Source organism: Rhinolophus sinicus, chromosome 16 (assembly GCF_057876585.1).
Source record: "Rhinolophus sinicus isolate RSI-liver-muscle chromosome 16, RSI-T2T, whole genome shotgun sequence".
Lineage (NCBI taxonomy): Eukaryota > Metazoa > Chordata > Mammalia > Chiroptera > Rhinolophidae > Rhinolophus > Rhinolophus sinicus.
Genome location: NC_142516.1, coordinates 117,383,805 through 117,409,276, shown reverse-complemented (window position 1 = coordinate 117,409,276; position 25,472 = coordinate 117,383,805). Strand labels below are relative to the sequence as shown.

Sequence of the window (25,472 nt, the reverse complement as noted above, 5' to 3'; positions counted from 1 at the left end):
TTTCTTTCCCATATATTAGGTTGGTGCAAAAATAATTGTGGTTTTTGCAATTATTTTTAAACCTTCATACTCACTCTTAGCTTGCATGTCCCCAAACAAATTTGAAAAAAAATATTAATAATTGAAATGACAGGAAGTCCTGATTATTCTAAAAACATGCCATTTAATTCAGTCAAATTCTTCCTCTACAAAAGAAATGTGCTTACTTACACAGAGTAGAGATTCTTGCAAATTGCGGTGACTGTTCTTGTCCCCATTTTCTCCAGTTCCCATTTTTCATTTAACAAATCTTTTTATGGTGGTTTCTTTTAGCAGTTTTACCTCATACTTTGGTGCCACTACTTGATTCTTTCCTGGTGTATCTGGCTACATTTTAATCTTCAAAAATATCACCTTATAGTATTTCTTTGGCTCAGTAAAGAGTGATCAAAAAGCAAAAGACTGGATGCTGAAAACACACTATGATTGTCATGGAATGGAAATTTCGAAAATTACAGTTTGTTTTCTTTTGGTATATCCTTACAGATATCGAGACCCTTCCATTTGTTACTGTCTCAATACTGTAACCTGTAAGGGGTAATTTTGTCACAGTGTCTCTTTCACTGAAACAAAAATCCATTCCAGGAAATTATCTGCTTTGCCTTTCAGGGAGTCAAATGACATCTGGGAATCCTTTCACCTGCTTGAGCTTTCTCCAAAATCCAGTCCACATATTTGACCATGTTGGTGTAAATGCCTGGTGGTTCCTTTTGAGCGCAGCACTCACCCCAACTTGTGATGCCCACCAATACCAGACCTTGTTGTATTTACAGGACAGGGGGAAACTGGGTCACCCTGTGATGAGGGGAGAAAAGAAAAGTCCCACAGATTGGTTCAGATTCTTCTCATCTCAAATAATTTTGCTTGGAGTGATTTCACCTCATAATCTGTCCTGGCCTTTTAATAATTGTTGTGTAACTAAAACGAATACACTGTGTTCCCTGCTCTTTGGCAGAACACTGCTTTTTGAAATGTGTTCAACAATCTAATTTGAATATATTCAGTTGGTTGAGAACACTCTGTTACTTTACAAGCACCCTTCCCCCTTTCTTCATAGCCTGTGCAGATCATTTTATTAGTTATTTTATGCCCTCTGTATCTTGCTTGGCATTCTTCATTTGTCACCAAGGGTACCTTGGCATCTTGGAGAATATGTTTAAATATAAATAAATGTATTTAAAATGAAAATTTTACCTGTATAAAAATCAAGAAAGAAAAAATACTAGGTTTACCTCATAGACCTTTTATAATTACAGAGTGTAAAGAAGACATTATTCTCACTATTGTACCATTTTGTTAAGTTGAAAAAATTAAATAAGGCTCTAACTGAAATTACGTCCCATATTAAATAATTGGACAACAGGCTAGAAAATTTACAGAAAAGTGCTGGGTTTCACATTAAAGTTCAGAAAAAAATTATTTGTCTCTAAAGAGATTGTCATATTTAAAATTTTCAATCAAATAGATGTGGTATCCTCCTCACTTGGGTGATTTTGTCTTTCCATCTTCATTAATACTTTCTGTAATAAAAGTTATTTTATTTGTGTTTTAGCTTATGACTTGATATAGCAGAAAAGGTTATGATTACACTGTGTTCTTTATCTGTAAAATAGAGCATATATAGAAATATTATTTATCTCTTAATTTTCTGTACCCCCATCCAGCATTCAGAATATATTACCTTTCTATCTCTTTTGGGAGGTGGACATATGGATTGTTGGACATCTAAATTTTAAAAATCGTAATTTCATTATCAGACACAAAATATATCTTTTTCCCCAGGAGACTTTTCTTTCTGTTTGCATTTAGTGTGTTCTGTATTTATTATATTCATTTTTGCTTAATTGTCATACATTTTCATCCCTCACATTCACACAATCCAGGATGAGGGAATGAGAGAAACCAGCCACAGCCCTCCCCACTAACTCCATCACTCTAACTAGGTCTGTGACCCTAGAGAAGTTGCTTAATTGCTCTGACCTGCAATCTTTTTGCCCCTAAAAGAAAGATATAAATCATCTTTAATATTCCAAAATTGTATTAAAATTATATCATTCTGTGCTTCTGAAGAAGCCAGGAGAAAACTTATCATTTCATCCATACTCCCAAATAAGAGTCAATAATCAGGAAAGAGTATATCAGTTTTAACAGACTGAAAGATTAGCTTTGCAGACCTTCTCCTTTTCATGATAAAAACACACGGAAAGATTTCTAGGGTCAGGCCATGAATCGGGTAGTGTTAAACCTGATATCGAGGTTATCATTGCAGATAAGTTTCCATTCAAAATTCTGCATACCTGTGGAATTCATTGTGGTTTCCAGTTTCAACAAGGCAATATCATATCCACTTTCTACCATTTCATATTGATCATGAATTATTATTTCTTGAACTGTAAAGAAAGGTGTATCTTCTTTTATTTCTGATTGATTTAAAGTGCCACTATAGACACGCACATTTTTAGGTAACTCTAACCTAAGGAGTAAACAATAGAGGGAAAAAATTTCCTTTACCAAATAATTTCCAAACAGTTGAGCTACATTGCTATTAAACTGGCTATTACTAAATATCTAGTATTTTCTGCCAGTGGTGGGCTTTTAGGTAGAAAGAAGCAATTTCATGCTAAGATTTCTCAGTCACACATTTCTCTTATCTAGAAAGTGCTAGGCTAGCATTTACTTTATATTAAACACACAGAAATGAATGAATGCTCTTTAGAGCACACGCACGCAAGAGAGAAAGAGAGAGAGAAATGGTAAACTAGATTCAGGGAACAGGAAATTCTCTTTGAGCTTAGTTCTGAACCAAATGCCAAGGAAAATGTACAGAATATAATGTACTCTTATAGGAAAGAACTCCCCTGGGGATATGTGGACATTTAAATGGGAAAGTGGAATAGTATACAGTCAAAGAGCCATGTTTCTACACCTATTCTGATGCTGGTAGACCATGAGTGGCTCTTCCTTTTTGTTTTTGTTTTTTCATTACAGATAGAAATTTAATTTAGTAAATAGGATAATTTACATTTTTAAAAAATACTACAATACCAGTGATAGATTTAATATATGTGTGAGGAGCATGGGGAATGAGTAAAAATAATAATGGTACTGACTCATTGAAACAATGAGCAGCTGTTAATATCCACTGGTCTCCAATAATGGAGCCTCCACATAGATGTCTCTGGGTGGGTGACATGACATGCAAAGTTATATGCCAAGTCTGAATAGATACCATTCCTCCAACAATTCTGGGCTTGATTTTGGGTGTACACTCTACAACAGAAGGATGGCAATGAGTGGCTTCCTAAATTTTCATTTTCCATCAGTAGTTATGCTCCTTCAGGCACAAAGGGAAGAAAAGCTTCTCTCGGTTCAATAATTTACCAGGACCTTGAAGAAACTTTATAATCAAGTTGGCAAAGCAAAGCATACACACAAAAATCGAATGACTAAGTCACCTTATAATTACATGCCCCAAAGAATGCCTCAGCTGGTACTACAAGGCAGTCTTATCTTCCCTCAGATGATAACCCTGACGATCCTTTTAAAGCAGAGGTTGTCAAGTGTTGCCCCCCTAAGACCAAGAGCATCATCTTGGAATTTGTTAGAAATGGAAATTCTTGAGCCCTAACTCAGACCCAGTGAATCAGAAACTGGCAGTAGAACCCAGTAATCTGAATTTTAATCAACTCTGCTAAAGTTTGAGAATTACTGTTATAAAGTTGAGCACCTCCCACTCACTTTGCAGCCTATGTCTAATATCTCCCCTGTCCCCTTCTACTTGGGCTGATCTTTGGTCTGTCACTCCTGTTCCACCTACATCCAAACCTGGGCTGCTGTTCTATTTGTGAACTGCTTCTGCCCTTTGGTTTTGTTAATAGTCTAGGGATCTTTAGCTCAACTCTTGATCAACAGCTTTGATTCAGAGTTATCCTTGAGTTTCTATCCTTTTTGGCTGCCCTGAACATACTCCCTTTTATTTATACTTCTTGGGATGTCAAACACTATCACCCACCCTCCTGGTTAGAGCCAGGGCTGAATATGCCCCAGTAACCGAGACAGAATGGGAATGAGGTGCTCATAGACATCATTATTTTAGAGCAGCGATTTTTACTAGGTCTGCCAATTAGGTTCGTGAACTTGCCACCGTGCACTTACATTGGCAGTTCTGTACAAATAGCTTGATAAGATTTCATAACCTTGGTATATCAGTGTCTCACAGCTGTGTTTGTGTCAATGTGTGGTGGTGTCTTGCTGTGTAGTGTTCATTATTGTTGTTGCATGTTTTTATGTGCTGTCGTGAGAATGTCTGAGCTTGAATTAGAGCAATGAACAAACATTAAATTTCTTGTTAAATTTGGCAAGAGTGGAAGTGAAATCAGGAACCTATTAGTCCAAGTTTATGGGGATAATGTCATGAAGAAAATGGCAGTGTACAAATGGATTAGACGTTTTTCTATAGGGAGAGAACGTGTTACTGATGAAGAGAGGTCAGGGCAACCAGTAACAAGCAAAACTGATCAAAACATTGCAAAAATTCGTCGAATTATGTGTCAAAATCATCAGCTGACTGTGAGAAGCATAGCAGACCAAGTAAACATCAATAGAGAAACAGCAAGGAAAATCTTAACTGAAAATGTTGGCATGGGAAAAGTGTGTACAAAAATGGTCGCGAAGTTGTTCACCAATGAACAAAAGCAAAGGAGAGTCGAAGTTTGCCAAGACTTTTTGAAGAGGCAAGACGATGTTTCAGGCCATGTTATCACTGGTGATGAAACATGGGTGTACCAATATGACCATGAAACAAAGTGTCAAAGCACACAATGGAAGTCAGCCATTCTCCACGACCAAAAAAATTCTGTCAGTCCAAATCAAGAGTCAAAACGATGTTGCTAACCTTTTTTTTGATATCAGAGGGATTATTCATTATGAATTTGTACCAACTGGACAAACAGTTAACAAAGTTTACCATTTGGAAGTGCTGAAAAGGCTGCATGCAAAAGATGAAAATGATCTGAACTTTTCGCCAACAATTCATGACTCTTGCATCATGACAATGCACCAGCTCACACAGCACTGTCTGTGAGGGAGTTTTTTGCCCATAGACAAATAACTGTATTGGAACACCCTCCCTACTCACCTAATATGGCCCCCAACGACTTCTTTCTTTACCCAAAGGTAAAGGAAATATTGAAAGAAAGACATTTTGATGACATTCAGGACATCAAGCATAATACGATGACAGCTCTGATGGCCGTTCCAGAAAAAGAGTTCCAAAATTGCTTTGAAGGGTGGACTAGGCCCTGGCATCAGTGCATAGCTTCCCAAGGGAAGCACTTCAAAGGTGACCATAGTGATATTCAGCAATGAGGTATGTAGCACTTTTTCTAGGATGAGTTCGTGAACTTAACTGTCAGACTTCGTATATTTCAATGTGCAGGTGGATCACCTGGTTGTCTTTTAAAATGCAGCTTCTGATTCAGTTTGGAACAGGGCCTGAAATTCTGTCTAGCAAGCTCCCAGGTGTCGCCAATGTGTTATGCCCAGACCACATTTAGAATAGCAAGTGGCTCAAGGGAACTTCGTGTCCTTAGCTAAAGGATGAGTGTGACGTTAGCAGAGTCACTAGTCAAAAGCCAAGTCCTAGATGGTCCATTCACTAGTTTTATAACCATAAAACAACAACTTCTGTCGGTCTTTCTTTCCTCAACAGAAAAATGGGTGTGTAATTCTGAAGCAGACTCCAAATAGAATGAGAGGGCAGGTAAAGAAGTTTTGAAGGAAATGCTAGCTGGTAGCAGGCCGAGGTAGGAAGTGTGATGTGTTTGTGAAAGCCTAAACAGGAGGATACACTGAGAAGAGTTCTCATTTGAGAGTGGATAGGGTGCAGTTTAGTTTTACAGAACCACTTTGAAGATTTTGACTATATTCTGGAATTACTGGGAAGCCCTTGTAATTTGCAAGGTGAGAAGTGGCATAGAAAGCAAAGTTTAGGAAAATTAATAGGTAAGCAGTAACCAAAATATGTATGAACAGCTCAAGAAAGACTTGATTATGGATGAGTCATAGGTCTTGATGTTCATTCAATTTGGCTTCTCAGTTCAAACAAAATTCGGAAAATATCTATGTATAGCATTAAACTTTGTGTTAAGAAACGTGTCTTTTGATGACAATTGTTCTGTATCTTCAGAGAGTTAAATTATATTGTAGATCGATGCCAGTACAAGACACAATAAACATTTCTATTAGATATTCCCGTTCTAGTAAGATACTGTTTTATCTACTAGAGTAAAGCAAAACCTACTTATCTAGTTTCTCTTTATTCAGAAGGTACATTAAAAAGACATAGATTTTATTTTCCCTTATCCTATATTTTCTACTTCAGCTATTAATCTATACCTGATATATTCTGTGAACTTTACAGGCCAAAGTCCATAAATTCAACAGCAAAGAACATAATGAACGAAGAAGTGTAGGGAATGGATTCTGCAATTTAAGGCATAAGTGCTGGTCCCTATTTTATAAAGTATGTCAACATCGCTAACAACAAAATTTGCTAAATGTCCTTTCTAAAACTCAGTAGAACTAAGACAACAGAATCATTATAAATACTCCTTCTTGTCTTAGGTGAACTTATTTTGAAGAAAACAGAGAATGTATGAGATATAGCTTATAGATTAGCTTTTTAAAGAAGCTTGAGCCATCCAAAGATTCTGATCCCAGATCCCAGATATTAAGCAATAAAAGTCTACAAATATGTGGTTTTATGCAAATCAATAAATACTAAAGGCATAATAGGTGTTATGGAATTTTAAGGAGGAGTGTGTGTGTGTTACGTTCTTTCCTGTTGGGGATTCCATCCCTTTTTTTATTCTGTTTGCCCATAAACCATCCCTTGCTGCAATTCTCAGAGTTGGCCACTGGAATCGAAACACTGCTGATCTGATTTTTGTTCTAATTTTTATGTTATAGGTCTTTTTTAATCTAGACAACCTTTTTATTTCCATGTACCACACTCATTGTTACAAAATGATATGGTTTTATTGTAAGTTTTGCCAATATCTATAATCTGCCAATATGCAGGATCAGAAAGAATGAAGGTCCCTGAAAAGTAGCTACTACTCAAGTATTTCTTGAATAGATATATAAGTTTTCAAACATATGGTGATTATTTATGTTTCAACTAAAGGTCAAGTAATGGCTAATGGAAAGAAAATGAATAATTTGATTACACAAGATTCTGGTTGATATTTCAATTATGAAGGGTAATAAGAAAGGTAGTTGGCTTTGATAACAAAAATCAGACATAAAAGTGTTGGTTTACCCTGAGTTATTGAATATCAGTTGTAAGATATTTCAAATTAAAACACATATTCAATTAACATTAGGCAATGCAGTTTAGTCAAAGGCCATGACTTACCTTTGAAACATGGTCAGCCTGGGTGATAAGAGTGAAAATAACAGAGAATTGTACATTTGTTTTTTTACTAATTTTATCCCCTCTGTGGCTATTATTGACTATTTTATTCATGATATATTAAGTATAAAATAACTCCTACAGATGTGTTTTTCCAAGTGACATTAAACTCACCATTATCCATTTTACATAACCTTATGTATATTGAGATATGTTTCCTCTCCCATGAAGTATTTTATCTGGAGATCCATTTGAAGAAAGTTTTCAGTAACATTTTCCTCTACAGGTTGAAAACAAAAAGTGTAAATGTAATGCACCTCTCAGAGAGGTGGGACAGGAGCATCCATGTAACCTTTCTTGTATCTTACTTCCCTCTGTTGCAAGATTCTTGAGATGGAGGATAGGTAAAAAGTTGGCAGTGGATGATGTTGGTACATGTTTTCTGCAGGCTTCATGCCCTTTCATATCAACGATGTCCAGTTCTTCTCCCAAGAAATCAGTGTCATGGTCAAATGAAGGACGGTAGAGCACTGCACAGCAAATCACATATCAGATATAAGACACAAAATCTTAGACTCATCAGTCTCCTCAGATTTGTTCATCTCCATCAGAAGAAAGTGCTTTCATTGTTTACCAGGGATGCTGTGCCTGCAGTTTTGTAGACTGAAACCAGAAAGAGCTTTGTTCTTTTGAATATGTGTAGGTGGTAATCCGCTTTTAGATGTTTTAAGGAGACAAAGATTGTTAACAGTAAATATAAAGGGAAATATAAATATATCATATAAAACATATCAAAGAAAAAACATTTCTTACAGCACATGTTTAATAGCAAAGATTTTCCCATTTTGAAACTATTCTTCGTATGTCACCATCAGACTCCAGGATCCATAGGTTGTAGACAAATTTTCAAAACTAAACCACCTGCCTCCATAAAAATATTCTGAGCTTGCTCTATTGTCAGTGTCCCTAGCATCTTCCTTTTTCATTTTCTTTCTTATAACACTCCCAGCCTATCTCAAATATTCATAAATTTTTATGCTACCTAGAAATCTCCCATCCAGACTGCTGCAAGATTAGACAGGGATAAGTGAAATCCATAGCAGACTCCACACCCAGGCACCATCTTCCTGGAAGAGCATACTTTTTCTTAATGAACACAAAATCATAGTCAAGAGCCCTGTGGTCCAGTTGAATTTTCTTCAATGATGGAAATATTCCATGTCTATGACATCCAATATAATAGCTATGTGGCTACTGAACACTGGAAACATAACTAGTACATCAAAGAAAATGAATATTTAGTTTCATTTCATTTTAATTCATTTAAATTTAAAAAGCCAATTCTTGGCCTGTAGCATCCATATTCCTCTGTCACCCTGCATTGAGAATCAAATGTGTTACTCCTCTTTTAGGTATTGATTGTGAATTTTATTTTTAAAAAGGAAGGGGAAAAAAGAGCAGTGATTACAGAAAATAACATATTACAAAAGCATTTTTCTAATTTCTGAAATTTATAATGCCCCAAGGCTCAATCTTTGAACCTCCTTTCTGCTCCAACTGTATTCAATCCTTTGATGATCTCACAAGGTTCATGGCTTTAATTACCAGCTATATGCTGGTAACACCCGAACATAGATCTAGAGAGTAAAACCCTCTTCTTAGTTTCAGACTTCTATTTGCAATGGTCAATTCAGCATTTCTCTCTGGACACAGAATAGGCATCTCTACCCTCTTGAAATCTGTTCCTCATGGAGTTATCCACATCTCAGTCACTGGCATGTCCATCCATTCAATTCCTTGGGCCAAAAATCTTGAAGCTATCACTGACTCTTCTCTCTCTTTCATCGCCAGCATTCAATCCATCAGCAAATGTTATTGGCTCTATGCTGACAACATATCCCAACCCGATTACTTCTCTATCACGTCCATTCTGGTCTAAGTAGGGCCGGGTTATTATCTACTTAGTTTACTAATGGTACCTCCAATATCTAGAACAGTGCCTGATGTGTAGTAAGCACCAAATAAATTATATTGAATTTGTTGTGTAAATGAAAGTAAGAGATATGTTTTCATGTGTTGGAACTAGTACTTCTGAAATTATATCCTCCCTCAAGGAAAACCAGGCTTGCTTGATGGACAAGGAACTCAAGGGCTTACCTTGGTTGGATTGCTCTGAGAAACCTCTCTCCCAAAATGAGCAGCCAATTCAAGCAAATGGCAGGGGCTCTGAGAATTTTGATGTAGATAACATATAGAATCTAGATTTTGAAACAAACTTAAGATTTTTTTTTTAGTGAATCTTGTTAATGAAGTACAACAACCCAAGAAAATGTCCCTTTAATGATCAAATGAAATTTCCCATGCCTTAATATGGTTTCTCATGTTAATATTCATTAGGAGAAAAACAATTCTCAAACTTCCCTCCACCCCTGCCCCTAATCCTCCCTAAGCTACAGAAAATCAAGAATCCCTGGTAACACTGGATTTGGGGAATGGAAAGGGAGAAGAGCTAAGAATTCTTCTGTGCAACTTTTATCTATTTATACAGACATTTTGATTAAATTTGTAGTTGCTCAGAATTTTTCATGATGGATTTCAATCAGCAGTTTTAAAAAGAGAACACATTATTCTTAATCTTAACTCCTTACCCTGCAGATTCTTTTGGCCATTCTTGAGGAAAAAAAGGTAAAAAACAAATAGTTGAGATGGTGAGTACAGATGCTTCGACAGACAAAGGCATCTGGAGCCGTGACACTGTCAGTGTTACTGTCTGCAAACAGAGCACTAGGGAAGATGACCCCAATGGAAGCCGTACAACAGAAGAGACCATGTCGAGGAAATCAACTCACTAAAAGAATCAGGAAAATCCCAGCCATGGTATTTGTAAATTCCATAGAAAAAAATTTGGTTTGGGGCTGAGTGAGGGATGCATCGGTGGCACCGAGGAATTTTAGGGCAGTGAAAATACTCTGTATGATACCATAATGATGGATACATGTCATTCATTATACATTTGTCCCAGTGCATAGAATGTACAACATCAAGAGTGAACTCTAACGTCAACTCTGGACTTTGGGTGGTTATGATGTGTTAATATATGTTAATCAATGGTAACAAACGTACCTTTCTGGTGGGAGATGCTATGCATGTGTCGGAGCAGGTGGACAAAGACAGTCTCTATACCTTTCCCTCAATTTTGCTGTGAACCTAAAATTATACTAAAGAAATAAAGTCAATAATAATTTTTTAGAAGTTTGTTTATCTCAAGAGATTTCAAAACTGTTTTAGTTAGGAAAACTGAAGTGATTATTTTAAACTTTAAATTCAAACATTAACTCTAATTATATAAGACATAATAAAAATTTTCACATGAAGAAGGTAAAACTAATAGTTGGGTCTATTTCATCAGTGAGCATAAATTGGTATCTTAACTTAGGCCCATCGTACATATGATCAGTAACTATTATTTAATGGTTAAACCACGTCATTAAGAAAACAATAGTTACCGGGGGCCAGCCCGGTGGCTCAGGTGGTTAGAGCTCCATGCTCCTAACTCTGAGGTTTGCCAGTTTGAATCCCACATGGGCCAGTGGGCTCTCAACCACAAGGTTGCCAGTTCAATTCCTCGAGTCCCGCAAGGGATGGTGGGCTCTGCCACCTGCAACTAAGATTGAACATGGCACCTTGAGCTGAGCTGCCGCTGAGCTCCCGGATGGCTCAGTTGGTTGGAGCGCATCCTCTCAACCACAAGTTTGCCGGTTAGACTCCCGCAAGGGATGGTGGGCTGCGCCCCCTGCAACTAGAAAACGGCAACTGGACCTGGAGCTGAGCTGCGCCCTCCACAACTAAGACTGAAAGGACAACAACAACTTGACTTGGAAAAAAAGGCCTGGAAGTACACACTGTTCCCCAATAAAGTCCTGTTCCCCTTCCCCAATAAAATCTTTTAAAAAAAGAAAATAATAGTTACCTAGATTAGAAAGTGCACAAGTGAAAAACCAGACATTATTTCATTGAGCTTTATTATTCTGGTTGATATCCCCATTTAGGTGTACTTCAATAGACAAATGTTACTAAATGAAGACAAAAATGGAAAGAAAATATTTTATTCTTCTAAATGCAAGTAAGAAAAACCATAAGTTGGTGAGAAATTCCCATTTAGAGACTGCCTTGGCGTTACAGCTGAGGAATAACTCTGGAAAGCACTGATCTGAGAGGCTACACAGGTGGACTTAGAGTCCTTACTCTGCCAAGACCTGGTGGTCCTGTGAATTTGTCAACTTTATTTTTTTCATCAGTAAAATGACAACATGAGAGGAGTGGTGACATGAAGAATAGGAGTGTAATCCCATCTCAATTTCAGCATTTTAACTTTTTAAATGCCTATCAACTCCCAATTTCCTGGCTTGCTTATATTGTGTTAAGTGGTAGACATAGAATATGTAAAAAGATGTAGTTTGAGGGGAACTAAAGACAAAAAGCTTGAAAATGAAACATGAAAACTTAATTATTAATTCAGGGTTGTTTTGTTTCATCATTGTTGTTTTTTAAAATATTTTATTAAAAATATAGCTAACATACAATATTATATCAGCTTCAGGGGTACACCATACTTATTCAACATTTATATGCCTAAAGAAGTGATCACCATAAGTCCAGCAACAACCTGACACTGTACCACACTATCACAATATTATTTACTATATTCCCTATACTGTACATTATATCCCCACGACTTACATCCCCATGACTTACTTGTTTTATACCTGGAAATTTGGATCTCTTAGTCCCCTCCGCCTTCACCCCCTTTTTTAATTTATCAATTACAGTTGACATTCGATATTATTTTATATTAATTTCAGATGTGTAGCTTAGTGGTTTGACTTTTATATAATTTAAGAAGTGATACCTGACTAGTCTTGTACCCAACAAGCACTATACATAGTTATTACCATATTATTAATTAAATTCCCTATGCTATACTTTATATCCCCATGACTATTTTGTAACTAACAATATGTACTTCTTAGTCCCTTCATCTTTTTCACCTTGCTCCCAACCCTCTTCCATCTATCACCCTAACAAATCTATTACCCATTTGACACCATACATAGTTGTAACAATATTGACTATATTCTTTATGCTATACCCTTCATGCCCATGATTACTGTGTAACAATCAATTTGTACTTCTTAATCCCTTCCTCCTTTTTTACCCACACCCCCAACCCACCTCCCATCTGGCAACCATCAGTATGTTTCCTGTATCTATGAGTTTGTTTCTGTTTTGTTTGTTTATTTTGTTATTTAGAGTCTACATATAAGAAAAAAATCATTTGCATCGTCTTTCTCTGACACTCCACTCAGCGTAATAACCTCCAGGTCCATCCATGCCACCCCAGATGGCAAGAACCCATTCCCTTCCATGGCTGAGCAATATTCCATTTTATATATGTACCACCTCCTCTTTATTCATTCTTCCATCAGTGGACACCCAGGCTGCCTCCACATCTTGGCCATTGTAAACAATGCTGCAATGAACATATGGATGTACATGTCCCCTTGAAGTAGTGCTTTGGGTTTCTTCAGATAATTACCCTGAAGTGAGATTACTGGATTCTCCTTTTATAGCCTTTGTTTTAAAGTCATTTTTTCTGGTATAAGTATTACTACACCATTTTTTTTTCTCTTTTCCATTTTTATGAAATATCATTTTCCATCCCTTTACTTTCTCTGTGTGTGTGTCTTTCAATCTGAATGTGTCTCCTGTAGGAAGGATATATAAGGGTTTCATTTTCTTATCTATTTGGCTCTCCTATGTCTTTTGATTGGAGCATTTAATCCACTTACATTGAAAGTAACTATTGATAGATATGTAAGCTAGTGCCATTTTATTTTTCATAATTTTGATTTTTTCCCCCTTCTTAAAGATGTCCCTCTAATATTCCTTGTAGTACTGTTTGGTGATGATGAATTCCTTTAGTTTTTTCTTGTCTGGGAAGCTCTTTATTTGTCCTTCGATTTTAAATGATAGCCTTGCTGGGTCAAGTAGTATTGGTTGTAGATCCTTGCTTTTCATTACGTTGAGTATTTTGTGCAATCCCTTCTGGCCTGAAAAGTTTCTGTTGAGAAATAAGCTGATAATCTTGGAGGGACTTCCTTATAAGTTAGTAGTTGCCTTTATCTTGCTCCTTTTAGGATTCTCTCTTTGACTTTAACCTTTGCCATTTTAATTATAATGTGTCTTGATGTGGGTATATTTGGCTTCATCCTGTTTGGGACTCTCTGCACTTCCTGGACTTGTATGTCTATTTCCTTCACTAGGTTAGGAAAGTTTTCATCGATATTTCTTCAAATAGGTTCTCAATTCCTTGCTTTCTCTCTTCTCCTTCTGGTACCCCTATGATGTGAATGTTGTTACACTTGATGTTGTCCCAGAGTGATCCCCATTTCTTTGGATTCTTTTTGCTGTTCTGACTGGGTGCTTTCTGCTATCTTGTCTTCCAAATCACTGATTTGATCCTCTGCTTCATCTAGTCTGCTGGTGATTCCTTCTAGTGCATTCTTTATTTCATTTATTGTATTCTTCACTTCTGACTAGTTCTTTTTTATGGTTTCTATGTCTTTCTAATGCTTGCTATCTCTTTATTGAAGTTCTCACTAAGATCCGTGAGCATTCTTATAACCATTGTTTTGAACTCTGTATCTGATAACTTTGTATCTTGCCTCTATTTCACTTAGTTCTTTTTCTGGAGTTTTCTCCTGTTCCTTCATGGGACACATTTTTATTTGTTTGTTTGTTTCCTCATTTTGGCTGCCTCTCTGTGTTTTTTTTTCCATGTATTTGGTAGATCTGCTACGTCTCTCAGTCTTGGCTGGGTGGCCTTATGTAGTAGGTGCCCTGTGGGGCCCTGGCACAGTCTCTCTGGTCATACTCTGGGTGCTCCAGGAGTGTCCCTTGTTGGGCGTTTTGTGTGTGCTCCTCTTATAATGGAGCTTGATTGCTACTGGCACATCAGTGGATGGGATTGACCCTCAGGTTAATTGGCTGTGGGGTTTGGCCACATCCATAGCTTAAAGGCTACTCTGTGGGGGGTTACCCCGCTAAGGGAGATTCACGTTAGTGGGCTTTGGTGCCTGTTGAGATTGCCTTTTGAGTGAGCCACTTGTGGGGTTAACTGGGTTGTGCTCCGCTGTGGTCTGAAACCAACCTTTGGTATAGGCCCAGATCACCCACTGCCTGTAACAGTTGGGGGCTACCTGGTAAAAGCTACAAAGCAATCCACAGTTGTTTGTTGCCTGTGCTCTACCTGGACGCCCGTGGGAGAAGCCACACTGTGAACGAAGGATGTCTTCCACCAGTACTGGGCCTGGGGTAGCTCTGCAAAAAGCCTGGATACCCTGAGACATGCTGTCACCTGCTGGCTCCCTTAAGGTTCAGCCACTGAGAGAGTCTTGTGCCCTTTGCAAGTTGGGTGAGGCAGGGCCTCAGGGAACCACTAGAGTGAGAAGAGCTGTGGTCACCAGGTTAATATGAATTCTCATTTAGTGCCAGTGCTGAACCCGGAGCTACTCGGCAAAAGTCTCAGAGCACACCGAGGCCAGTCACTGCCTGCCTGGGGCCTGCAGGCTTCAATAGTTTTCCAAGAAAGAGTGAAATTCAGGCAGGGCTGAATGCTCTTGGAGAAAGTGTTTCTAGTGTTGGGGGAGGGGTCCCAGTGTATCAGCAGGGTGAAGAGAGTGGAGTTCAACAGGCCAATCAGATTCAGATTTAGCTGTGTGTGGGCGGGCTCAACACATTAAAGATGGCGCCTGCCTGCTGGCTGCACAGGTGAAGGACCACTCACAGGGAAAAGGGCAACAGTCCTCCATCCCTTGCCTCAAGGCCACACATCTCAGTCTGCCCCCCCTACACCTCTGACACCCCCCTGAGTCACTGTTCCTCTGCTGGAGCCCAAGGTAAGTGCTTGCGTGTGAGTGAGTCTGTGCGCGGGCTGTTTAAGAGGACGTCTGGTTTCCTGCAGCCTTCCATCCCACCCAGATGGCTTGAATCCCCACTGTTTTTCACAGCCAAATGTTGTTGGGGCTCCTTTTCCCAGCGCCAGTTCTCTGGGTTGGTGAGGTCAGTGTGGGCTGGATTTCCTTGCTTCTCCTGGGGGAACCTCCATGGCTGAGCTATCCTTCTTGATTCTCATCTACTACATGAGGTGTGGGGCCCGTTCTGTGTTTCTGCCCCTCCTATCAGTCTCGGCATGGCTTCTTTATATCGTTAGCTATAAAACTTCTGTTCAGCTGGACTTCAGATGGTTCTCCAGGTTGATTGTTGTATAATTTAGTTGTAATTTTAATGTGTTCCTGGAAGGAAGCAAGCACAGTGTTTCTCTACTTGGCCATCTTGGATCTCTCCTATCGTTGTTTTTGAAATAAATCTTTGATGCTTTATTTGCTTTCCTCTTATCTCCTTTTTATGATGTGGAGAGCTGAATGTTAAAATCTAAATACTAGTCATTTGTACTACTTTTCTCATTGGATTTCAGAAAACTGTAGCTTACTATACAAATCTAGAACATCTCAAATTATTTCTGAAGTTAGTATTTTCCCTAAATTTTTTAGTATTTTCCCTAAATTAAAAAAAAATGTACACAGATTAATCATTAGAAATCATATTCTTCTATATTCTTATGCAATAGATTTGTCCAAGGAATATTCAAAATCCAGTATGGGGCAGGTTAAATATTTCCATAAGCTTCAGTTATTTTGTCTTAGGTAAAGAACTCTTATTTGGAGAAATATGAGTATGTATTTCTTTTTTATTTTACAGGGTCAAACTGTAGCATCCTTTAGGCTAGAAAAGGAACAGTCAGGGCAATTTTAACCATTTGAAAATTGCCAAATTAAAAATGTAGCACTTTCTGTGAAGAAAACTATAAACACTTGTTATAAAAATGTCTCAGGGGTTAAAAATAAATTTTGGCATCGTTGATGGAAAAAAAAAAAATGAATCCCCATTTTGCTTTCTGTTGCATAATCTAATGTCTGTGGCTTACTCAGCAATACTTTGTGCTTGGAAACCAGCTCGTTGGTATGTGAAAAAGTGACAGTACATGTCATTCATGTCTCCTTCTTGGCACTCCTGAGCATCTTGGGGCCATTATAGTTCATGCCCTTCATGTCTAGGTCGACACACCTTTTGGTTGGAAGCTGGAAATAAAAGCAGAAATTATGGTTATCTTTCAGACGTGAGAGTTCACTCCAATAGTTTTACCCTAACAACTGTCACTTCTGACTTACTCTTCCCACTCTTCCACTTTTCCTCAGAAGTCCTTTGTTTTTATTTTAATCTGCTTAATTCTTGCTGTCACATGGAAGCAGTAAAAGAATGCTGATGCCCTTCTTATATTGCAATATTAGACTTTTAAACTCTTGTTTCAATTTTCTAACCTCTCTTACCTCCTTAGCTCCACTGATTGATTCACTAATTAACCTATTCAAGTGTCTATTTCACTATTAAGACAAGTGTTATCTCAACACTTGCCTCCTTTGATTTGAATTAATATTTTTAATATGAATTTTCACATAAAACTTTAAGTTGGGAAGGAGAAAGAGAACAAATGAATGATGAGAACTGATGTAATATATGTCCTATGAGAGAAATTTTAATAAACTATAATGAGGGTGGGGGGCATACATGTATGCTGGGTTTTGCTCTACACTGAGAGAACTTCTTTAGGTGACTTTATTTCCATATAGCAGGGTTTTGTTTTATAGCCATAAAACCATACCTGATGTAACTATATGTATACACCAAAATAACAAGCATTTATTAATTCTAATAAAATATCTTACAACTTACTTGGTGTAGCCATTGTTTGAAAGAATATCCAGAAATTGTTCCTGTTATATTCACCCTTGGCAGTGATTCTGTAACACTGTCCTTTAGGATGCAAGTAAACCTGTTTTGTTGTGTTTGTTTTTTTGTTTTTTTTAAAGTAACATTGCTAGGGGGGAATTCATGTTTTAAAATAATGGGTCAAAAGTCAGCACACAGAAAGTCAATGACAAGGAAACAAATAACTCTGTCTCATGCCAAAACAAATATTTTCTTAGCAAGATGTGAGTTTGCTTTTCATTTCAACATCCCTACATTTTGTTTAATATCTGAAATAATATTTAATTGTTTCTGCTGATAGTTTTAAAGGATGATCTTCATGCTTGGCACAATTCATCAAAAATGGGTGTTTACTGCATACCTATTAGAAGAGCTAAAACAAAACAAAATAAAACAAAACCAAAATGCTGACAGTGACAAGTTCTGGAGAGGATACAGAGCAATGAGAACTCTTAAATGTTGCTGTTGAGAATTCTGAATGGTTTGGCTACTTTGGAAAAGTTTTGCAATTTTTTTTTCTCTTTCCACAAGGCTCCTTATTTCAGAAAAAAGTGAGTATCTCATCATGTGCAAACATCATATCACTTCCAGCCCCATTGTCAGTATTATTCAGTTTCAGCTTCAGGTGTACAGTGCAGTGGTCAGGCACCTACACCGTCCATGAAGTGGTCTCCCTAATAAGACAAGTGCCATCTGATACCCTACAAAGTCTTTACAACATTATCGATTTTATTCCCCAAGCTGTCTTTCGTATCCCCATGGCAATCTTGTGGTTACTGACTGCTTTCTAATCCTCTCACCTTCTCCCTTATCCCCACCCCCCTCCCATCTAGCAACCCTCAGTTTTTTTTCTATATCTCTGAGACTGTTTCTGATTAGTTTGTTCATTTATTCTATTCTTTAGATCCACATATAAGTGAGATCATATGGTATTTGTCTTTCTCCGTTTGACTTATGTCACATAGCATAATGTTCTCTAGGTCCATCCACATCGTTGCAAATGGTAAGATTTCATTCTTTTTTATAGCTGAGTAATATTCCATTGTATAAATGTACCACAGTTTCTTAATCCAGTCATCTACCAATGGGCATTTCAGTTGTTTCCATGTCTTGGTTATTGTGAATAGCACTGTAATAAACATAGGGGTACATGAATTTTTTGGAATTAGTGTTTTGGATTTCTCTGGATAGATACCTAAGAGTGGAATTGCTGGGTCATAAGGTAGTTCCATTTTCAGTTGTTTGAGATACCTCCATACTGAGTTCTATAGTGGCTGCACCAATCTGCAATCCCACCAGCAGTGCACAAGGTATCCCTTTTCTCCACATCCTTGCCAGCACTTGTTTGTTGATTTTTTGATGATAGCCATTTTGACTGGAGTGAGGTGGTATCTCATTGTGGTTTTTATTTGCATTTCTCTAATAATTAGTGAGGTTTTTTCATATGTCTGTTTGCCGTCTGAATGTCCTCTTTAGAAAAATGTCTCTTCATGTCTTCTGCCCATTTTTTTAATTGGGTTGTTTGTTTTTTTGGTGTTGAGTTGAATGAGTTTTTTATAAATTTTGGATATTAACCCCTTATCAGATGTGTCATTGACAAATACCTTTTCCTATTCAGTGGGATGCCTTTTTGTTTTATTGATGGTTTCCTTTGATGTGAAAAAACTTTTTAGTTTGATGTAGTCCCATATGTTTATTTTTTCTCTTACTTCCCTTACCCAAGGGGATACATCAGTAAAAATATTACCAAGGGAAATGTCCGCAAATTTTCTTCCTATATTTCCTTCTAGGAGTTTTATGGTTCCAGATCTTACATTTCAGCCTTTAATTAATTTTGAATTTATTCTTGTATATGACATAAGGGGGTGGTCCAGCTTCATTTTTTTTTTTTTTTTTTTGCATCTGTCTGTCTAGTTTTCCCAGCACCATTTATTGAATAGACTGTCTTTACCCTAATGTAAATTCTTGCTTCCATTGTCATAAATTAAATGACCATCTAGGCATGGATTTATTTCTGGGCTTTCTATTCTATTCTATTGATCTACCAACATCCCTACACTTTAAAGATGACATATAAAATTATTTCCTAACAGGAAACAGGAGTGGGCAAACTATGGACTGTTGGTCAAATGCAGTCCTCTGCCTATTTTCGTATAGCCCATGAACTAAGAGTTTCTATACTTTTAAATGGTTACATTTTAAATGGTTATGTAAGTACTTATATAATTTCCTTGATTTTAGTCTCTGGATCCATAAAGCCTAAAATGTTATGAAAAAGTTTGCCAGCACCTGTTGTAGATTCTAGAATAGTAAGTTTTATAAGTTCAGGATACTATGTAAATAAATATCTATGAATGCAGCCTTAATAATCAAGGCTGTTGATAACTTAATTCTGCAGCAAGGCTTTATATTGAATTTTTGCGTTCAACATAAAAACAAAAATGGTGAGTGGAATGCTCTAAAGCTTTAATAATATGGCTATAGAGACAAAACCACCAAGTGTAATTTGTGAATCTTTATAAGATTCTGGTTAATAGCTATAAATTACATTTGGGAGACAATTGAGATGATATTAAGAGATTCTTGCTAATTTTTTATGTCTTTTGTGTATAATAATGTATGTTGAAATATTTAGGGGTGAACTGTTATGATATTTTCAAATTATTTCAAAAGGTTAAACATGTACGCATATATAGATGGGTAAGGCACAAATCACAAAAAGTCTTGATGGTGACAGTGAATCATTGCACTGCTCTTTCAAATTACCTTTATAAAATTTAATTTTTGCTAGTAAAATAGTTGAGGAAAAAGTACCAGTTTAAATAGCAATAATCAATTGAAAAACAAAGAGCAAAATGCCTAAGAGGCATAAAAGTACAATTGAGACCACAAGGGAGGCTGGTAAGCCCACACTGAGGTATATCTATTCCTCCCTGATCTGCCCAAAACCATCTTTATATTTAATATTTCACTTGAAGGAGAAGATTTTTTCCCAACTGTTAACATTAAGATTGTAGATGCAAATTTATTGGTAGGTAATTGTCATGTAAAATCTATTTTCTCTATGTACAAATGCAAACATTTACCAATTGGTAGGATCTTCAGATGGTGATTCAGCCGTAAAAGTGAAGAATAAAAATTTGGGTGGTGGATGCAGACAACTTGGCAGTGCTTGGCACTTGGTATAAGAACAGTAATAATGTCTCCTCCTTGAAAGTAGCTGTCTTTGAACAGCTTAGTCACACATTCTGTGATGCAATATATGACATGTGTTATTGTGGATTTTAGTGGGAATGTATGTCATTAGGTAATAATATCACAAAGGCAAGCAAAGTGGATTTACTTAACAGGAAATATCCCTGAATTTGGAAATCAGGGCAATCAACACTTTCATGTTAGTTTATTAAATGAGCAGCCTCAGATCGAAAAGAAAATCACAAAAAGGCACATTTGCCTCAATGGAATTGTGCTTATGAGTGATTGTCTCAGAGACATAGGTGCTTTGTGGTATTTGAATCATCTCTCAGATCTTTACTGGCAAAAGGTGCTATTCAGGATTCTGTCCAAGTCTAGAATGGGCCTCCTGCTTTTCCCTTTGCCCGTTGCTTTTCTCTGTCCAAACTCCATGTTTGTGTGAAACAAAGGCTGCAGCGTGATCATTAGTGTTCGATGGCCCTGGATGTGATAATGTATTACATCAACTCACTATTTAAAATGGGTCATTTTAGTACCGTGTTTCCCTGAAAATAAGACCTAACTGGAAAATAAGCCCTAGCATGATTTTTCAGGATGACGTCCCCTGAACATAAGCCCTAATGCATCTTTTGGAGCAAAAATTAATATAAGACCTGGTTTCATTTTCGGGGAAACACAGCAGGAACTTTAGTTTCAGAAAATAATTAAATCTCTTTTAGCTAAAACCACATATAAGTTAAAAAAATAAAAGCTAAGTTGCATAAAATTAAAAATACTTTCTGTTTTTAGGACAAGATATCTAATACTCCAGATTGTGGCTTTTTGGGTCATTATTATTTAGTCACTGAATAAAAGGTTGTAGTTTGTAATCTTGGTATATTCTCATTGAGAAGTACTATTATATAGCCCTTCTAAATATCATATATATATATATATATATATATATATATATATATATATATATATATATATATAACAAAACATAATATATGCATAATATATACACAAATATATATAACAAAAATGAAAATATTTTGGGCATAATAAATTATAACTCAAGAATTGATTGTAGCAACAATCAACATACCTTATCAATATGTGGGGAAGCATATAAGTACACAGCAATGAAAACTATGACTAGAAGCTTATAGGACTGAAGTGGTTCATGGACTTGGTTGGGGGAAAATTCCATCTTTATTTTCACTAACCTCTAGTTGAAATGTGGTGTGTCCTTCTACTATTTATGTAAGCAACAAACCACATCATTGCTCACAGTTATTGTGGCTTTGTTGTAATATAAATCACAGATTTAAAAAGAAAACACTACAGTTGCAGATATCTTCATTTCTTTTCATACCTTACTACACAACGAGGAACTCCAGTATAATGTCTAATGGAAATAAAGGTGGTAATTCTTGTCTTTCTCTCAACTCCTAGGGGAAATTTTCAGTATTTCACCATTAAGTATTCGGTTTCTTGCAGATTTTGTTTTGGATTTTTGTTTGTTTTCTTTAAGATAATATTTAACAGATGAGGAAAGTTCACTTTTTTTCCAGTTTGCTAAGTGTTCTTATCACGAATGAAATTTTATCAATTATTTCTGCGTGCTTTAATTTTTTAATTATTTTTATGTTTTATTATAGTAACATGTACATCTTCAGATTTTTTTCATGTTTCCTACTGAAAGTCTCTACCCACTAAACATTTAACTGCCCATCTCTCCTCTCCCGAAACCCTGGCAAGCACCATTCTACTTTCTATCTTTATGAAATTGACCACTCTTTGTATCTTTTTTTTTTTTTTTTTTTTTTTTTTAAGACTTAGTAGTATTTATTGAGCTGAATGGAGAAGGAATTGAGGGATTGGCAGGTTCTAGCAGTATAGACAGAAGGATTATTGTTAGCCAGAATACAACAGTACAAATTTTTTGTTCTTGTCTGTCTTTTTTTCTTTTCTTTAGGCTAAAAGCTAAAATTTAACTACAGTAGTTCCCACTTTATCAAATAGGATACCAGTGCAACCAATAAGACTGAGGTGGAAACTGGAGGGTGATCCCTCCGTTAGCAGTTGTTCAATTGCAATTGAACAACTGAAAAAGAGGATGAATTGGCCTAGTAACCAAAAGGCAAGGACTGCCCAGTGGTCTGGCTGACTGGACAGTAGAATCCCTTACACAAAGTATCCAAGTCTTCAGGTTGCCCAGCTCTTCCTTGCAACCTGAAAGAGCCGTATAGAATTAGTTCCTCAGAAAGATGGCATGGCCTTCCCCCATCACCAAGCCACTTTCTTGTGGGGAAGGGGCACAAGGAACTATCAGGCCTTGTGCAGACCTTGTGCAGACAGCTGGGCACACACTGCAAGGGAGGTGTTATTACTCCCATTTCACTGAAAATAAAATGGGCGTAGAAAGAGTAAACCAAAGTGTCAGAATCCAGATTAACGCAGTTCACACCTTGAGTTATAAGAACAGTATTTGTTTTTATATCTTTCTCCTCCACCACACTGTGAGCTAGTTGAGGTCAAGACCAGCCCCACTTAACTTTATATTTCCAGCTACTGGCACAGAGCCACTAAAGGGATTCCACTAAAGGCTAAATTCATTAGTCTACGAATTAACCAATGATCATAAATCCTAAAGTGATATGATATTGTATAATAATATAACAAAACACCCAAAATCTAATGACTCTTGGGAATCACTCTGGCCCTGCTTTTCGTATCTTATATAAGTGGAATTGTGCAGTATTTTTTCTTTTGTGGCTGGCTTATTTTACTTAGCATGATATCCTCAAAATTTGTCCCTGTTGTAGTGTATCAGAATTTCCTTCCTTTCTAAGGCTAAATAATATACCATTGTACATGTATCAACATTTTGTTTATCCATTCTTCCTTTGATGGACACTTGGGTTGCTTCTACCTTTTGACTATCATGAGTCATGCTGCTATGCACACATCTATTTGACTCCCTGCTTTCACTTTTGGGTGTATACCCAGAAGTGGTTCTTCTGTTGATGTTTTTGAATGCTAAACTAACTTTTCATTCTTGTAATAAACACAATTTTGTGGAAATATAATTGTCCTTTTACTTAAAAAAACATACTTTCTGGATTAAGTTTGGTAATATTTTGTTTATGATATTTGCATCTATGTTCATGAGGTAAAAAGGCTTGTGATTTATTATAATGTTACAAGGTCCCTACCATGTTTTAGTATTAGGATTACACTGACCTTATAAAATGGGTTGGAGACTGTGACTATGTTGACCTTCTCTAACATACGTGTATATTTGTTTTACATTTAATTAATTTCTGCAATTTTCTTTATTTTTTCTTCTAGTTTCTTTGCATTGAATGTACTAATCTTTTACTTTCTTGAGCTGGATTCTTATATCAAAATTTTTACCTTTTCCTTAGTCTAATGACTGTAAGTCTACACATTTGATCTCAGCACTGATTTAGCTATACCCCAAAGTTTTGATATGCCATATTTTTATTATTACTCAATTAAATAGATTTTCTAATTTCTATTAGGGTATCTTCCTTGAGCCATATCTATTTAAAAGAATATTACTTAATTTTTTAACATTTGAGGATTTTCCAGTTGTCTTTCTTTTTTTTTTCTTCTCAATTTTATTGTAACTGGATAACATGCTCTGTATCATTCTAATTCTTTTAAATTTGTTGAGACTTGTCTTAGGGCCTTGTATGTGGTCATTATTTTGTAAATGTTCCATATGTATATGTAAAGAATATGTGTATATGCAGTTGAATCCAGTGTTCAAAATATGTCCATTGAATCAGCATGGATTTATTTATCAATGAAATAACAATACTATTTCACAATGGCAATGAAGAAATATAATGACCCAGGTAAGATTCTTGTCACGAAGAAAAATGAAATTATGAACTATTGTGGAATTTATTTTATTTTAAATCTCTTTACTTAGATTTGCCATTTTTCACATATGTCAAAAAAAGTTTATTCTGTATAAAATGCTAGCAATAATAGCAGAAAGTAACTGTAATATATGTAAGTTATCTTTAAAATAAATGCTTAAGTTTTCATCATAAATAAAAAATAAACACAGGTTAAAAATATTTGTACTGATATGTCCTTCTGAATATTGGTTAAATAATTTGTAAACAAATGTAGTGGGTGTGATGTACAGTGGAGAATTAACAGCAGTAGTTAAATTACTGAAATGCCTAAATTTTAATTGTATGAATGTTTCCATAGTATTTTTCTATACAAAACTGCATGTGCGCATGTGCACGCGTGTGTGCGTGTGTGTGTGTGTGTGTGTGTGTGTGTTGCATTGAACCAACTGCTTTATGGAAAAAATACTAATCAATGAGGTAAATCAAGATTTCTGTTTTTTAATATTGCTTTTAAATATCATTCAGATGTGTGATGTAAATTCAGATATAAATGTATGTATAGATATGAATATAGATATGGCTATAGGTATAGACATAGATTCCTACTATTATGAATTCCTTCAGTTCAGTTTCCTTCCCTGCTTTGAAAGCCCCTGGAGCTTTATGCAGAAAGTAAATAAAACAATTACATTTTCTTCCTTCCCTGGAGTGGATGGCCTGGGATTCTCCCACATGTATGGGGACTCTGGTATAATTTCTGTCTCTGTGCTTATGCCCTGTTGTTTTTCTCATCTACAAGTCAGGAAAGAAGCTATTTCCAGTCCTTAATCCAGTACTTAAGATAAAGCTCTACTTACCACCAGAAACTGAGGCAAATAAAATGAAATGTACCATTTAGTATAATAAAATCACCCTACGAAAAGAAAAATGTGCATGTTTTTAGAACATAAAATGTGAATTTATAATAAATTTGCTGATATCAGAGGTTATAAGAAATAGGGAAGGAGAGGGGTACTTAATTTAATAGTGTTCATGGAGTTCCTAACATAATGTTGAGT

At 36.3% G+C, this 25,472-nt stretch overlaps 1 pseudogene; it reads right to left on the bottom strand.

Annotated features, from left to right (window-relative positions):
- Window positions 1-400: 400 nt before the first annotated feature.
- LOC109449636 (coagulation factor XI-like) lies at window positions 401-25,320 on the bottom strand (annotated as a pseudogene).
- Between the last annotated feature and the right edge of the window lie 152 nt (window positions 25,321-25,472).